Source organism: Perognathus longimembris, chromosome 10 (assembly GCF_023159225.1).
Source record: "Perognathus longimembris pacificus isolate PPM17 chromosome 10, ASM2315922v1, whole genome shotgun sequence".
Classification (NCBI taxonomy): Eukaryota; Metazoa; Chordata; class Mammalia; order Rodentia; family Heteromyidae; genus Perognathus; species Perognathus longimembris.
Genome location: NC_063170.1, coordinates 1146472 through 1152471, shown reverse-complemented (window position 1 = coordinate 1152471; position 6000 = coordinate 1146472). Strand labels below are relative to the sequence as shown.

At 74.1% G+C, this 6000-nt stretch overlaps 1 pseudogene; it reads right to left on the bottom strand.

The window, feature by feature from the left end:
* Positions 1-3602: 3602 nt before the first annotated feature.
* On the bottom strand, positions 3603-4802 carry LOC125358368 (annotated as a pseudogene).
* Between the last annotated feature and the right edge of the window lie 1198 nt (positions 4803-6000).

Sequence of the window (6000 nt, the reverse complement as noted above, 5' to 3'; positions counted from 1 at the left end):
CGGGAGCACGGAGCCCTGCAGTAGAAGCGCGTGGGTGACGGACGGCACAGGCACCTGAGCTGGGGCTCAGGAGTCGGGGGCTCCGAGTAGAGGCTGGCACCGTGGGGCCGCGGAGCCCAGGCCGTGTGCAGACAGAACGGTGGGACCGGACACGCCTGGACGCGGGGCGGCCGGTTTTCACGGACGCTGGAGCCAGTGAGCAGATCCCGCCCTCCCTGCACTCACCCCGGGGCTCACGGGGCCCGCTTGAGGCCACCGTGGCCCCCCGGTGAAGCGAGCCTTTCGCCACGCTGGAGGACACAGGAAGCAGAGGATGGGGAGCCGTGGCCGGGGGACTGAGGAGGGGTGCTTGGGGGGGGCACAGCTTGCGGAACCGAGCTGGGGGCTGGTCCGGGAGGTGGCAGGTGTCTACACGGGTCTGTGCGTGCGTGTGTCTACGTGTGCTTGCGTGACGGTGCCGGAGGGATGGGGTGCAGCACGCAGAAGCCTGGCAGAGAGAGTCCTTGCTCCTCTGGGCCTCAGGTCCCAGGCGCGGCAGCCTGAGATGCTCCCCTGTGTGTCACCGGGAAATGCCCACCACCCGCACGTGGGGTCCGCCGCTCCACGTCCCGTGCTTCTCTCATCCGGCCACGAGGGGGACAAAAGCCTATCCATCTCGGCCCGTCTATCGCCCCCGCCCCCCCCCCCGGGGGTGGCAGATTGGTGGCAGACAAGTTAGATCCCACAGCTCACTTGCAGAAGCCAGGACCTCTGACCTGGCTGGTGGTATAGCTCAGTGGTAGAGTGCTTGCCTGGCATACGCAAGGCCCCGAGTTCAATCCCCAAGACCACGAAAATTATACGCATATACATACCTCAAAACACTCTCCCGGGAGATCTGTAGCCTGACTATGCTAGGCCTTCTCCGCCAGCCTGCCTCCTTAGCAGGCACCTCCCCACCCCCAACCTCGGCCCACTCGGGCCTCCGCAAAGCTCTGTGGGCGGGGCCCAGAGGCACTCGGGACAGGCCGCGGGGCGCCAGCGCCCCACTCATCTCCAATCAGTGACAAGTGCCCCCAAGGAGCACCCCGCGGGAGCCCCGGAGGGAACATCTCAGCTTGTCCACGTCTCCGGGGAGCTGGCAGACTGGGTCTGGGGCGAATTTCTTCCCCTCGAAAGCCACACAGTCCTACCCCAAGCGCAGACCCGGTTCGAAGACAGGGCCCGGTAGATGTTACCAAGCAGAGAGGAGGTCCATAGGGCTAGCTCCAAGCCCAGGACCGAGGACCTCATAGGAAGGCGACTCGGACACAGACACAGGGGAGGGAGGGAGGGAGGGAGGGAGCACCGTGTGAAGGATGGCGTAGCGCGCCTGGGTGAGCCCACCAGGCCTGAACTCCACCACTGGGCAAGTTATGGGCCACCTCCCCACCCCGGCCCTCCATCCCTCGGCTGGCTGCCATGCCGCAAGGATGCCCTTGCCCCTTTCCTGCCGGCCTTGGGAGGCCGGGTGCGGCTGAGCGTGGAGCGCGCCCCTCGGCTCTCGTCGGCGGGCAGGTGCTGCCGTGTGGGAGCAGACGTTTCTGCCCGCCTCCGGGGCTGCCACCTCCAAGGGTGCCTGAGGGCCCGCAGGAGGGCGGCTGGGGCCAAGTGTGCTCAGTAGACGCGTGGACCCCCAGGCCTGGAGTCTGTATACCCATGGTGGCGGAGGGGCGGCGGAGGGGCGGCAGGAGGGGAGGAGGGGGAGGAGGAATAGGGAAGGGCTCTTGGGAGCTTTGGGGTGGATACAGGGAGCGAGGCCAGGGGCTGGAGAATCCGAGAGTCTGCCTCCGGCTGGCTGCCTGAGTCCCCCCTAATAGAGAAGGTGTCCAGTACCTGGCAACTCGGGGTGCTTTCTAAGAAGGAGGGTGTGAGCTCACACAGGGTTGCACAACCTGAAACCAAGGGTGCGTGGCCACCAACCTGAGCCGCCGAGTCCCTGGGCTCCGCGGGCACAGGGCCCCTGCTTGGGGGTGGGGACGGAGATGAGGCCTGGTTGGCTCCCTGTGGCCACCCCTTGGGGGAAGATGGGGCCAGGTGCGCAGAGCTCTCAGCCAGGGTGGCCGTGTCTGGGCGTCTCCATGCCCACCACACGCCCCCCGACACAGCTGGGAGCCGCCTGGCTGCAGCCTCGGGCTGCCTGATCTGCCAGGGCGGGGGGGGGGCTCCTGATCTGCCAGGGTGGGGGGGGGCTCCTGATCTGCCAGGGCGGGGGGGGAGGGGGCTCCTGATCTACCAGGGCCGGGGGGAGGGGGCTCCTGATCTGCCAGGGCGGGAGGGGGCTGCCTGATCTGCCAGGGCGGGGGGGGGGGCTCCTGATCTGCCAGGGTGGGGGGGGCTCCTGATTTGCCAGGGCGGGGGGGGGCTCCTGATCTGCCAGGGCGGGGGGGGATCTTGATCTGCCATGGCGGGGGGGGGTCTCCTGATCTGGCAGGGCTGGGGGAGGGGGGATTCCTGATCTGCCAGGGCGGGGGGGGCTCCTGATCTGCCAGGGCGGGGGGAGGGGGGGCTCCTGATTTGCCAGGGCGGGGGGGGTCTCCTGATCTGGCAGGGCTGGGGGGAGGGGGGATTCCTGATCTGCCAGGGCGGGGGGGGCTCCTGATCTGCCAGGGCGGGGGGGGAGGGGGGGCTCCTGATTTGCCAGGGCGGGGGGGGGGTCTCCTGATCTGGCAGGGCGGGGGGGAGGGGGGATTCCTGATCTGGCAGGGCGGGGGGCTCCCGCTCCTCCTCACAGCCCCAGGAGCGAGGACAGCAGCGTGGATGCCGCACGGGGGACGCTGGCTGCCTCCCCTCGAATGGAGGGGCCTGTGGGTTCTGCCTCCCTGGCGTTGCTGTGGACGCGATGTCACAGTCAGCAGAAGAAACGAGACGAGCGGCGTCTGGAGCGGCGCACAGGCCCACGGCCTTGTGAGGGGCCCAGAAGCAGGCGGGAAGCACCGACCCCCCGCAGCAGGGGAGGAAGGCTGACCCATCCCGTCCACCCATCCCAGAACCTGGAAGGTGTCTCTGGGGTTCCAGACACCCCTCAGAAGCGGGGGGGCTCCCGATGGCACGCGTGGGCCTGCTGCTTGGAAAGCGGCGGCCGGGTTTGGGAGCTGGGAGTCACGTGGGGACGGCTCTTCCGGGGAGCAGGGCGGTGCAGCCAGAGGGGGTCGCAGAGCCGGCTCTCTCCTGCCGCCTGCTTTCTGGACCTGTCAGCGGCGCCAGGCTCTCTTTCCCACTCCCCCCTGGGGCCCCTGAGAGGCTGAGCAAGATGCCAGGGCCTGCAGGGCCCCGACGGGAGCTCACACCCCCTCCGCTCGGCAGACTCCCTGGCCGGTGGGCAGCGGCCGCTATGGGGTCGCCACGACCTCGACTCCTCCCTCCCTTCCCTGCCACCACGGCCCAGGCTCCACGGCTCCGAGTGCCGCAGCCTTAGTGCCTCGGCTACTGTGGCGTCGCAGGGGGTGGGGACTCGGGCAACGTTTCCCTGAGGGCGGACGGGAAGGTGAGGAGGCCGCGGAGGTCAGAGCCTGCTGAGACAGGGCCCCAGCCTGCCTCGGGGCCCCTGGACACCCAGGGTCGTGCCATGACGGCACCCTGCCTCACTCGCCCTCACTGGGGGCAGGCCTGGGCCTGCGAGGGCCGTGAGCACCTGCCCCAGGGCGCCGGGCGTGGCCCGACACAGGGGCAGGGGCAGGGGCAGGGGCAGGGGCAGGCGCAGGGGCAGGGGCAGGGGCAGGGGCAGGGGCGGGGCAGGGGCGGGGCAGGGGCAGGGGCGGGGCAGGGGCAGGGGCAGGGGCAGGCGCAGGGGCAGGGGCAGGGGCAGGGGCGGGGCAGGGGCAGGGGCAGGGGCAGGGGCAGGCGCAGGGGCAGGGGCAGGGGCAGGGGCAGGCGCAGGGGCAGGGGCAGGGGCAGGGGCAGGGGCAGGGGCAGGGGCGGGGCAGGGGTGGGGGCAGGGGCGGGGGCAGGGGCGGGGGCAGGGGCAGGGGCAGGGGCAGGGGCAGGGCAGGGGCGGGGCGGGGCAGGGGCGGGGGCGGGGGCGGGGGCGGGGGCAGGGGCGGGGGCAGGGGCGGGGCAGGGGCGGGCGCAGGGGCAGGGGCAGGGGCAGGCGCAGGGGCAGGGGCAGGGGCGGGGCAGGGGCAGGGGCAGGGGCAGGGGCAGGCGCAGGGGCGGGGGCAGGGGCGGGGCAGGGGCAGGGGCAGGGGCAGGGGCAGGCGCAGGGGCAGGGGCAGGCGCAGGGGCAGGGGCAGGGGCAGGGGCAGGGGCGGGGCAGGGGCAGGGGCGGGGCAGGGGCGGGGGCAGGGGCGGGGCAGGGGCAGGGGCAGGGGCGGGGCAGGGGTGGGGGCAGGGGCGGGGGCAGGGGCAGGGGCAGGGGCAGGGGCGGGGCAGGGGCAGGGCGGGGGCAGGGGCGGGGGCAGGGGCAGGGGCAGGGGCGGGGGCAGGGGCGGGGGCAGGGGCGGGGGCAGGGCGGGGGCAGGGGCGGGGCAGGGGCGGGGGCAGGGGCGGGGCAGGGGCGGGGGCAGGGGCGGGGCAGGGTGGGGGCAGGGGCGGGGGCAGGGGCAGGGCAGGGGCAGGGGCGGGGCGGGGCAGGGGCGGGGCAGGGGCGGGGGCAGGGGCGGGGCAGGGGCGGGGGCAGGGGCGGGGCAGGGGTGGGGGCAGGGGCAGGGGCAGGGGCGGGGCAGGGGCAGGGGCAGGGGCAGGGGCGGGGCAGGGGCAGGGGCAGGGGCAGGCGCAGGGGCAGGGGCAGGCGCAGGGGCAGGGGCGGGGGCAGGCGCGGGGGCGGGGGCAGGCGCAGGGGCAGGGGCGGGGCAGGGGCAGGGGCGGGGCAGAGGCAGGGGCAGGGGCAGGCGCAGGGGCAGGGGCGGCGCAGGGGCAGGGGCAGGCGCAGGGACAGGGGCAGGGGCAGGCGCAGGGGCAGGGGCGGGGCAGGGGCAGGGGCAGGCGCAGGGGCAGGGGCGGCGCAGGGGCGGGGGCAGGGGCGGGGGCAGGCGCGGGGGCAGGGGCAGGGGCGGGGGCAGGGGCAGGGGCAGGCACCTGGCCCGCCGGCGTGCCCTCTCGGGTCTCCTCCTGGAGGGCAGTGGGGAGGCCGGGCGGGCTCCAGCTGCGGGGGCTGCGGGGCCAGCCCTGTGTGGGGGGGGTGAGGCCTCCCAGCCACAGAGAGCAGGCGGGGGGCGGCCCGGAGCCCTCCACGGGGCATCTGCGGGCGGCGGTGCCCAGTGCTCGGCCCCTCCTGAGTTACAGCTAAGGGTGGCCTGCGTTTGCTGGCGCAGGCCACGGGTTTTGCTGAAGTCACCCTCTTCCCCTTAGACTAGACCGTCAGACTGGAGACCTGCCCCTGGACCCCACCTGGGAAGGGGGCAGTACCGCCGCGGCAGCATCACCTACCAGAACTGGCAGCCAGGCGACCTTTCGGCCCTCGAGGGGGCTACAGGACGGGGGGGCACGGGGGAGCCTCGAGGGAGCTACAGGACGGGGGGGGGCACGGGGGGCCTCGAGGGAGCTACAGGACGGGGGGGGGCACGGGGGGCCTCGAGGGAGCTACAGGACGGGGGGGGGCATGGGGGCCTCGAGGGAGCTACAGGACGGGGGGGGGCACGGGGGGCCCTCGAGGAGCTACAGGACGGGGGGGGGCATGGGGGGCCTCGAGGGAGCTACAGGACGGGGGGCACCGGGGGCCTCGAGGGAGCTACAGGACGGGGGGGCACGGGGGGCCTCGAGGGAGCTACAGGACGGGGGGCACGGGGGCCCTCGAGGGAGCTACAGGACGGGGGGGCATGGGGGGCCTCGAGGGAGCTACAGGACGGGGGGCACCGGGGGCCTCGAGGGAGCTACAGGACGGGGGGGGGCACGGGGGGCCTCGAGGGAGCTACAGGACGGGGGGCATAGGGGGCCTCGAGGGAGCTACAGGACGGGGGGGCACGGGGGAGCCTCGAGGGAGCTACAGGACGGGGGGGCACAGGGGGCCTCGAGGAGCTGGGAGCAGGTGGCCTGATGCACAGC